Raw genomic sequence first — 12,011 nt, 5'->3', positions numbered from 1 at the left:
TTTAGGAGAGCAGCCAGTGTCCTTTGGAAGAGCATCAAGTGCTCACAACCACTTAGCAATCCAGCCCCCTGTTAACATTTTATTCTTAAATGTTTGATTATTTTTAAAGGCATAAGGAATGTAATGTGTTGATGCGCATGAACTACCACCACCTTTTTGTTTTGTTTTTTGTTTTTTCGAGACTAGGTTTCTCTGTGTGTGCAGTCCTAGCTGTTCTGGAACTAGCTCTTGTAAACCAGGCTGGCCTTGAACTCACAGGAATCCACCTGCCTCTGCCTCCCAGGTGCTGGAATTAAAGGCATGTGCCACCACTGCCAGGCTAACTGCCACTAACTTTTAAGAGAGCCAAGAACATCAAAATCTAATCTCTGTGGTCCTTATTAAGAACAGGAGGGAAGGACCCCCGGTTATAACCAGTGTTCAATGAGTCCTTGTCGAGTGTGAGACCAAAGGAGCAGCTCCACCAACTGCAAAGATCCTTACATCCTATGAGCTGAGTCAGAGGTCTGGTGTTTAACTGTGCTGTTCCCTGATAGAATTAATCCCAAGAATTCCTTCTAGTCCTATCTCTTTTTAGAGAGGTCCCTAACTCAACCACCATCACAATAAGAATTATTGTAATGGGCCAGGTGGTGGTGGTGCATGCCTTCAATCCCAGCACTTGGGAGGCAGAGGCAGGTGCCAGCATGGTCTACAGAGTGAGTTCCAGGACAGCCAGAGCTGTTACACAGAGAAACTGTCTTGAAAACAAAGGGAAAGGGATAAAAAGGAATCTTCTCAAAAAAAAAAAAAAGTATCTTCATTTAAAACAGTCCCCCCAGTTTGAAAGAAAAAATGCTAATCCAACTGGCCTTCAAATATACATTTGTCTGCCTTACAGTTATGAAATGCTTTCTCATGTATTTCACTTATGATGGAAGTAATGTCTGCTTTTCTGATACTTGCAGGGGGAAAAATATAAAATTTAGACCTAAAACTTTTAATAGTTAACAAACTAATAAAGCAAAGCAGTTGGCAGCAGAAAGCCCAGCTCAGGCAGGCTCCCTTTCCACTTTATTATTTATTTTGCAGTTCTGGAATTTAAAGCCAGGACCTTAGGCATGCTAGGCAAGGGTTCCATCACAGAGCTGTATCCCCAGCCTGCTCCACCTCTAAAACAACCCTGCACCTGTGGAGGAAAACAGCACTAGATTGCACTGCCGCTCCCACCGCGGCATGGGTGCTGGAAATTGAGCCAACAAGCACTTGCACGCTCATTGGTGAACAGCTATACCTTGCTCTTGAACCATGTGTAACAAGACGGACTGAGGTGACTTCAAGGACCTCCTCAGTGTGGCCTGGGAGAAGCTGCCTTGGGTGGGGGTTGGGCATTAGGAGTAGGGGCTTCCCAACAGACGGCCAGGCTCTAGGCCCAGTCTCACCTGGCTTCAGACGACATACTTTCTTAATGCCATATTTAGCTATACTGACAATAAATGAAAGACTCTCTGGCTTCCAATTAAAAATAAAATTTAAAAAAAATGTGAACTAGCTTTGAGGAAGGAGAGGAAAGTGGACCAAGACAGATATGCAAAGTACACAGACTTCTCAGGAGACAGTAGCTTCAGGTACATGGAAAGAAGTGAGAGGCAGGACAGGATGTCTGTAGGGTTAGACGCAACCTTATATGCTTCACCTAAATTTAGTGTTTAGACTCCTACTTAAAACCAGAATCCAAGGGCTGGAGAGATGGCTCAGTGGTTAAGAGCACAGGCTGCTCTTCCAGAGGTCCTGAGTTGCTGGGAATTGCCCAGCAACCACATGGTGGCTCACAACTGTCTGTAACTCCAGTTCCAGGGGATCTGACACCTTCACACCAATGCACATAAAATAAAGTGATTCCCAAAGATGTATCTCTACCAGAACTTCATATTAGGAAAACTCCACAAGGTGTTTGGTGAAGATAAGAAGAAGCATTCTATGTATCTGAGATTCCCAGAACCCCCAGCCCTCTGCCATGCACTGAATACTCCAACTCTACTCTTCAACTCAGTTCTGGCTCAGCTTGGCAGCTGTGGCACAAGACATTCAGAAAAGAGACCATGAAACCCCTCTGACTAAGAAAGTCTGCAACCTGCCACAGTGGAGCTGAATTACCGTATACTCCTGCATGCTGCTGCTCATTTTCAAATACTTTTCCTGGCAAACACTTGTACCATATTTCCTTAAAATGTCTTTTAATTATATGACATTAAGCAAACCAAACTGTAAGATCAGATCTTGTTGCTGAGATTTATATGATTCATAGAGCAGAACTTATTAAAAAGGTAATCCCCTGAGATCAGACCAACTGCCCAAGTGTCTGCCTTCTCCAGGACAATGTGAAGTGTTCATTCTAGCGCTGCCCATGACATCTAAGTGAGCAGCAAGAACACAGTCTACGCATCTCCCTGTAGGCCCTTTGTTTGTGTGTTTCTCTTTTCGTTTAAGATCTTGTTTTTAGCCAGGCAGCAGTGGAGCATGCCTTTAATCCTGAAGGCAGAGGCAGGTGGATCTCTGTGAGTTTGAAGCCAGAATGGTCTACAGAGTGAATTCCAGGACAACCAGGGCTACACAGAGAAACCTGTCTCGAAAATCAAAACAAAACACTCTTCTTTTAGTTTTGTGTGTATGTGTGTGAGCTCTAGTGCTTGCGGGGCCTAGATGAGGGCATCGGATGCCTGCAGGTGGAAATGTGGGCACTTGGGAGCTCTTTTGTGGGTGGTGGGTATTGAACTCAGGTCCTGTGCAAGGGCAGCAAGAGCTCTTAACTGCCGAGTTGTCTCTCTAACCCTGTTTCTCTTTAATTACTAATTTTGATAAGCCTCAACTGGAAGTCAGGGATAATCATATTGAAGGTGGTGGTGGTGGTGTTAGCTTTGAGACAGGAACAAATAAGATCAATACCCTAGAGGATTTGTGACTAGGGTTTGAGGAATGGAGTTAATTGTGGGCTTCTGCGTAGGCAGGACAAGCTGGGATATCCTCATTACTCACCACTCAGGGCCTTAGTATCTCCTGATCTGGCTCAGAGAGTTGCTTTAAGACTTCAACCAAAGTCCTCCTCTCCAAAATGCGTTCACACAAAAGCGTTTATATTAAAATATTGGGAGAGTCAAGGATGCCCAGGGCCACCCATAGATCCTCTAAGGAACCACCTCTTTCACTTTTACTAGTGAAGTGGCCTTCCTTTCTCACACAGGCAATTACTGTTGGCCACCTATCATCTCCTGCCTTCTCTACAGGGCAGCCAGAGTGACAGGGGTCTTGTTAAAAACGAAGTTAGATCATGTCTCATTCCTGCAGTACATTAACTCCCCATCTCAGCTGGAATAAAAGCCAGTCTTTTTACAGTGGCATACAAGGCCCTTCAGGGTATCTCTTCTTACAGGCTTCAACTGCTGCTCTTCTCAGCCTTGGGCTACTCTAACCACGGGGCTTTCCTTGCTGCTTTCCCAGCAGATCTTTCATGCTCTATCTTAGATCTGCAAGTGACACTTCCATTCCTTTAAGTCTTACTTTAACTGTCACTGGGTAGAGGGGACCTTCTTGACATCTATTAAAAACTGCAACCCTACTTCCACTGCCACTACCTCTGATTCTGCCTCTCTATGACACCCATTCATATCTTACAGTCTATGTATTTTACTTTTTGTTGTTGTTGCGCACACTAACCTGCTAACTCCACAAGGGTAAGGATTTTTGCTGGACCCCAGGTCCTAGAATTTTGTCTGACATACAGTAGACATTCAATAAGCGTTTAAGTGCCTGACTGATCAGATGATTAGAGACGCTACAGTGACGGAAATGTATCCAGGTTCGGGGATGGAAAAAAATGGACATTTACTGAAATAGCTGCAAAGAAGAGTTTACAAATTAACATTAGTCGTCTTATTTGCCAGTTTTACCACAATCCTGGAAGCCATTTTTATTCTTATTTCATCATCCCTTTGAATGAAATTTTAAGGTACAAACCTACCAAAATATGATGAATTAAATCGATTATAAAACTGATAAAAAAATTCAAAGCACAAATTAAAGAAGAGGGCTTGGGAAATAGCTCAGTCAGTAAAGTGCTTGCCTTGCAAGTGTGAAGACCTGAGTTCAAGACCCAGAAGTCCCTCCACTACCCCCCCCCAACACACACACAAGCAAGGAAAACATGTCTGCAACCCTAGAGTTGGCCTTAGCCTAGCCTCCTTGTTGAGTCCCAGGTCAGTGAGATGCTAAGTCTAAAACAAAACAAAACACCAAAAAACAAAAAGCCACAGTGAGGGACAGCACCTGAGAAAGCGCACCTGAGATTGTTCTCTGGCCTCCACATGCATGGATGCACATGTATACCTGCATATACATGAAAGCACCTGTATATGAACACACACACACAGCAGAACACTGGACCTTCCTCTGGTATGTTCCTATAATCTTAGCTCTTGGGAGGCCAAGGCAGGAAGATTAGAAATTCCAGGTTCCCATCTCAAAATTCTAAAATAGAGTTAAAGAGGTGGCTCTGTGGGCAAAGGGCTCACTGTGCAAGCACAAAGAGGACCTGAGTTCAAAGCCCCAGTACCCATGTTGTGGCGGCCCAAAAATATGAGTCTATATCACCTTGTCTGAAGTTCAGAAAGATTTAGCTTGCTCAAAGTTGTTGACAACTGTGGCTACACACCCTGACCTAGAGAGTGGTTACTTGGTGTGTTGGACATTAAGATGATAGTCCATATAGGTAGATCCACCCCACCCTGAACAAAGGTCAGAGAATTCAAACATACTTCTGCTCCTTCTTTTGAATTATGAGTTTTGACTTATGGAGAGGTTGCCTTCAAGATACTTGGACTAGGATGGGTTCACTGCCTAAACAACAGAATGCTTTTCTCATAAATTAATGGCTTGATGTCTCAAAGTATTGAAGCAAGTAGCTGTTCTAGTTATCCTTAGTATCATGTTACAACAATCTTTTGCCTTCTTCCATCCCCACCCCCCACTGTTGTATTGGGATATAAAAGTGTATGGGAGATTGAACACAGGCAGACTCCGTACTCAGAACTCAGGATTCAGGATCCACTGGGCTGCCCTCCCAATACTATCCCATGCCTGTTTGTTATTTTCACTCTCACTTGCTTCACTTACTTTCTAATCCCCATGTCCCTACCCTGGTAAGTGGTATCCTTGTCGAAGCTGGTCCCTGACATGTAAAAGCTGGTCACAGTAGTGCATAATCTGTCATCTCATGGAGAGTGACAGAGGGGTGGAGACAAGTGGATACCAGGGGCTCACTGACCTGCCAGTCTAAAGTAAACAGTGAGCTGAGAAACTTTGTTGTTGCTATAGAAGTATTCTCTGTTCCGCTGGTCCCCCTGGCCAGTTTCTCCCTGCTTAACTGTTCCCAAATAACCACTCAAAAGCTCAGTAACAGTTACAACTAACTGGCCAATGTCTTAGACTTTTTACTGGCTAGCTCTAACTATAAATTAATCCATTTCTATAGTCTGTATTTTACCATGAGGCTTGTGGCTTGTTCCTCACATATCGCTTCTTGGGCAGCTACATGGTGTCTCCCCAACTCTGCTTGCTCTCTCTCCTCTCTCTCTCTCTCTCTCTCTCTCTCTCTCTCTCTCTCTCTCTTTCTCGTTGTTAGGACTTTCCGCCTAGCTTTACTCTTTACTCTGCTAAGCTATTGGTGGAAAAAACTTTATTCAGCAGCCAATAAAAGCAACACATATACAGAAGGACATCCCACATCATCTCCCCCTTTCTGTCTGATTAAAAGGAAAGGTTTTAACTTTAACATAGTAAAATTACATAACAGAACAATTATCCAGCAAGAATTACAGTTACACTTAGTCTACCTGTATTAGCTAAAATTAAAGAAAATACTTTATCATCTAGCCTATCTTTGTGACTCTAAAGTTTTATATTTAATTTATCTTTTATTAATACTCTGGTTTCTCCTCAGATCATATAAATCTTTCACCTTAATTTATCTTTTATTATAACTAAAGAAAACTATAACTATCTGACTTGAACTCCAATCAAAGACCCCAGAAGGATATAACATTACCTAAATAAACAGGAAGTGCATTGTAAGTAACTTCCAAAACTCTAAAATTGACAAAGACATCTCGCTGCCTGGACAGTCACCTGAAGTTCTTTTGCAACGATGGGGCATCCATCTTCAACCTATAGGTAGGCCCATAGTATCTGGCAGACTTTACCTTGTACTGGCAAAATTTGTTAGTTGTTTTATTCTGTGTCCTGCATAATGTCTGGCAGTTTCTTCTGTGGAGCAGGAACCCTGAAGGACCATCCCATCTTTTGGAAAATTCAGCAGTCACTTTCCTATGGGTCCTCCATGTTCAGTTCATACAGCATACTATCAAGCAGTCCAGCAAGAATAGTTTCTTGCCCAAATGGTTAGCCTTATTACACTGAAGGCAAATTCCATAATAAGCTTCTTCGATGCCCATCATCCTCTTTGAAATAATTGTACTACCAGAAGCAGACATATCTCATTGTCGAGAAAAGTCTAAGTTCTTAAAATAGTTTTAAATGCCATATTCCATAGGTCTTCGAAGTGTTGAAGACTATCTAATTGAAATTAATTGAAATATATCTCTGTATATCTAGAAAATCTAACTAACATGACTAAAAGTTTGATTATTCCATATGATTATTAATCTATATTTACTAATTATACATTACATTTTAAAATGAGCTGTATAAACATAATACCTTAAACAAGAGTAGAAATATATATGTATTTATTTATATTTGTACATATAGAGTGTAACAAAATTGATCTTAAAGTTGGATCCATAGACAAAAATCCATACTAATGTAGAGTATTTGTTTCTCTATTTGTTTCTCTATCATATCCTGCCCCTTTCTTTGTTTTTTTTTTTTTTTTTTGTTTTTTTTTTTTTTTTTTTGTTTGTTTTTTTTTTTTTTTTTTTTTTTTTTTTCGAGACAGGGTTTCCCTGTAGTTTCTAGAGCCTGTCCTGGAACTAGCTCTTGTAGACCGGGCTGACCTCGAACTCACAGAGATCCGCCTGCCTCTGCCTCCCGAGTGCTGGGATTAAAGGCGTGCGCCACCACCGCCCGGCTCCTGCCCCTTTCTTAAGAACGAGATTGACTGTGACCATAAACCATTTGTAACCAAGCTCTCTAAAATGAAAATAAACATTTATAAGCAATATTTTAGGAATTTGGGCATAGTTTTCTCCAAACTACTTCCTGCTGCTTGTTGGGCGAGGTGTTTTTAGGATTCACAGAGACCTTTCAGCGGGGGTTGGGAGTGTCTTGTTCTATCAAACCACATTGGCCTGGAAGGAATCCACAAGTTCCCATCCTCTGTGGAAACAAAAGCAGACCCTCTTTTCCAAAACAACATATCCTTAGACTCAAATTTAAAATATGTATGTTGGTTTAGCTTAGCAGTCCCCAGAATCAAATGTCTCTCTGTAGTCAAAAAATTCAAAGAAAGCTGGATGGTGGTGGCATATGCCTTTAATCCGAGTACTTGGGAGGCAGAGGCAGGCGGATCTCTGTGAGTTTGATGCCAGCCTGGTTAACAAGAGTTAGTTCCAGGACAGCTCCAAAGCTACAGAGAAACCTGTCTCAAAAAAACAAAAATAAAAAAAAATTTAAAGAATTTTAAAAAAACACAATATATATAATTCAGACTCTGTATATTTCTTCATCTTTCTGTGGCAACATATATATATGTATGTGTGTATAAAATTACTCTTACTTTTAAAGAATTTTATTTTATTTTTTATTTTTATTTTTTTTTTTTTTTTGGTTTTTCGAGACAGGGTTTCCCTGTAGTTTCTAGAGCCTGTCCTGAAACTAGCTCTTGTTAACCAGGCTGGCATCAAACTCAGAGATCTACCTGCCTCTGCCTCCCGAGTGCTGGGATTAAAGGCGTGCGCCACCACCGCCCGGCTTCTTAAGAATTTTAAATCATTATTTTAATCTATAACTGTTTGTACTCTTTTTTTTTTCTCTTTCCCAAGCCTACGCACATTTATCAAACACACTGTGACCAGTTCAGAGGTCTTCTATGTCTGGATTTGTCCTTATTGTTTATCTGAAATCCTTTTCTGACCAGGAGCATTTTTAAAATGGTAAAAAGTTAAGGTAAACATTTCACTCCCAATATTTTTGACCTCTACATAAACCATGATGGGGTGGGTGGTAACAGAGAGGAGAGGATGGAGTGGACTGACCAAAAAAACTAAGGATGTATGAAAAATCCCTATTGAAATCCATGACTGTATAAACTAATTTAAAAAAAAAATGCTGGGTATCATAGTGCACACCTTTAATCCCATGACTTGGGAGGGAGAGGTAGGCAGATTTCTGTGAGTTTAAGGCCAGCCTAGTCTACACAGCAAGTTCTAGACCAGCCAGCGCTACAAAGTAAGACCCTGCCCCCACATAAAATGGGAGGGAGTTTGAATACAAAGACCCTGCGAGGTGAACATTACCCTAGAAGACATGCGTTATTATATGAAAGTCTCAGAACTTAGTAAGGGATACCTCCCTGAATTATTGATTGGGGAGGTCCCAGAGGCCCCTAAAACAACACAAGCTATTACCATTGTTCTTGGTTATCCACCAGAACAAAGTGTTAAATGGTAGACCCTACTGCTAAAGATACAACACTCTTGGACTGCAGGACAGAGAAACCAAGCTGGAAATGTCCTGAAGACTTCCTCCCTGATGACTCCCTTTCAGAGTGCTGGAAGGTTCTATGCAGGATGCTGAGTGAGAAAAGACATCAATGGTATCCCTGCAGCCAAGCTCACAAGGTACAATACTGACCCTTCCAGGCAAGATGTGCTCATTGGTGCAATTGTGGCATGAAGGTCATGGGGGCAACCAACTGCTTTTGGATTGGATTTGAGACCTGGTTAAGGGAAGGAATTAAAGCCTGGTAGCACCAAACTAGTCAAAGGTCCAAAACTCTGAAGGTCACAGGCTCTACAAAAACTGTTGTTTTGCTACAAGACATGTTGTCCAGCTGTCTTCTAAATATTAATGCTTATCTCCGTAACAGTGCTGACCTCAACCATTGCCAGGAAATCTTCTTTCTGTGGTGGTCAGCAGTTAATAACTGGTCAAAATGCTGAGAATAAATATTTAGTGAGGGCTCCCACAAAGGCTCAGGGAACACTGGAGAAAACAGGTAGAAAGAATGTAAGAAGTGAAGGATAGGGAGGAACACTGTGAAATGCTGTTTTCTGAACCTGGCACGGTTACGGAACTCAGGAACTTACTGGTGCTATGATCAGGTCGACAGATCAGTCAGCACTCCAACAGGCGCTACTAAGCGGACTAGGTGGGTTATTAACAAAATAGGAGGACATGAAAGCAGATGAGGATGTGGTGGGAGCTCCTAGAAGGAGGGAAAGCAGAGAACTAGGGCTGCATATGCATATGATGCAGATGCATTGCTCACATGTATAGGAACAAAGAAGAAATAAAAAATACTCTTATCTTTTGTAACTTTTTATTTTATATGCATGGGTGTTTTGCCTGCATGTGTGTCTGTGTGAGGGTGTCAGATCCAATTACTGGAGTTATAGACAGTGGTGAGCTGCCATGTGGGAGCTGAGAATAGAACCTGTGTCCTCTGGAGGAGCAATCTCCACTCGCGACCACTGAGCATCTCTCTAGTCCTATTTTTTACTTTTTTAAGGAAGAAAATCACTTAAGGAAGACATGCTAAGTCAGCCTCTGGCCTCCGTATGCACATTCATGAGTGAGCATCCACATACACATAAACACACACATACAGTTACACAAATAATAAATAAAGAGAAGAAAATTTTATGCTCATGGACAGGAAGACTCAAACCTATCAAAATGTCAGTTTTTCCCAACTTGATCTTGAATTAGTTCAATCTCAGTCAAAAAATCTCAGCAAGCTACTTTGTGGCTATTAGATTTAGATGATTCCAATATTTACGTAAAAAGGCAAAAGATCCACAATAGCCAACCTAACTACTAATGGAAAAGAACACAGCTTAGGGGACCTACACCAGCTGATGTCAAGGTTCACTCTAAAGCTACAGTAACCAACATGGTAATATTAATAAAATATACCAATGACAGGAATACAGAGCCCAGAAGTAGAACTTCACACAGTCAAATAGTCTCTGAATAGGAGCAAAAAAAAAAAAAAAAAGACAAATACTTTACTTTTCTCCCACATGAGAAACCTAAATTTAAAAAATTATTCATGTATGTGTGTTTGTAGGTCATGAAATTAGAGAAGGGATCAGGAGGGGGAGGAAGAGATCTTAATGGTGCCAGGAAATAGGGTAATGGAATACCTGTAATAGGAAAGCAGAAGGGGAAACTGATGGGGGAAGGGATCCAGCTGGAGGTGGAGAGGGCACAGAAGAGCAGTGGGGAGGGTAACAAGAGAAGAAAGTATAATTGCATCATGATGGAATCCATTACTTTGTACACCAACCTCAACTCAAAGATCCACCTGCTTCCGCCTCTCAATGAAAGGCATGTGCCACCATTCCCGGCTTAAAAAGATTTTTTTTTTTTAAGAAACAAAAGTAATAAAATCCTTCAAGCATTGGTGCTTGAATAACCTAGACATCTACGTGCAAAGAAAGGAAGGGGCAGAGAGGACACGAATAACAGCCCCTAACACTCTTAGTAGAAAGCAGTTCGGTGGATCACAGACCTAAATGTATAGTGCAGAACTTCTCCCATTTCACCAGGGGGACTAAATGAAGGCTACACAGCTCAGGACAGAACGTAATTCAGACTTTACCGTGCCATTTCAAATCCCTATTTCCTCACCAAACTTTCTCTCTCCTTAACGGATCAGGCCTAACCTTTATAAATAAACGCAAGCTTAGCATGAGGGTACACCGCTGAATCCCCAGACTACAGGCTGAGGTAGGGAGATGGTACATCAGAGACAGACACCTACAGCCACACAGTGAGACTGCTCACCCCCCAAAAATGGAAAATAAAAGTCACTGCATTGAGATTTGTGCTAAATGAAACTTCAGTGTTCTTACCACCAAGAAAAAAAAAAAGCAATTGCTAACTTTTATTCTAGTTATGTTTCATAGTGGGGAAGGGACTAGTCAGAGATCATTATGGGTGCCATGTACTTCTAATCAAACAAACCAAGCATTGTCAAAGACATAATGAACTTCCTTCTAAGGATCTTGAGAATTATCCATTGATAATGAATGGATATAGCTCGTGAATTTCATTGCATTGGTGTTTTACCTGCATGTATGTCTGCGTGAGGGTGTCAGATCCTCTAGAACTAGAGTTACAGACAGTTGTGAGCTGCATGTGGGTGCTGGGAACTGACGGGTTCTGTGGAAGAACAGTCAGTGCTCTCAACTGCTGAGCCTTCTCTCCAGCCCAAGAATTTCATTCTTTTACAAGTATATGCTGGCTGAGTGGTGGTGTCAGATGCCTTTAATCCCAGCACTCAGGAGGCAGAGGCAGGTGAATCTCTGGAAACTCGAGGCCAGTCTGAACTACAGAGTGAGTTCCAGGACAGTAAGCACTACACAGAGACACCATGTCTAAAAAACAAACAAAAAGTATATGCTGGGTGCCTATTATGTGCAGGCAACTTTTCTAGGCACTGAGGATAAAAAGATGCATAAAGCACTCTGGAGGCAGAGGGAAGCAAGAAGATCCAGGAGTTTCAGACTAACACTGGCTTCAGATAGAATTTCAGACAGCCTGGGATCTATAGTGAGAGTCTTTCAAGACGGGGTACAGGGATACAGATATCCACTGTACTGCACTGTAAGCTGTAAATCTGTGGTGTGCTGTACTGTGGAGGGCAGTAGAAGTCAAGCATGCAACCTATTTTCTGATGTCACATTTTCAAAAGAGTAAAATTAACAGGTGAATGACACAAAAATATATTTTATTTAACCCAACATATCAAACATTATTTCAGCAGATATTGGAAATATTAAATTACTATTAAT

The sequence above is a fragment of the Arvicola amphibius genome, chromosome 4 (assembly GCF_903992535.2).
Source record: "Arvicola amphibius chromosome 4, mArvAmp1.2, whole genome shotgun sequence".
Lineage (NCBI taxonomy): Eukaryota > Metazoa > Chordata > Mammalia > Rodentia > Cricetidae > Arvicola > Arvicola amphibius.
This window is presented reverse-complemented; position numbering follows the sequence as displayed.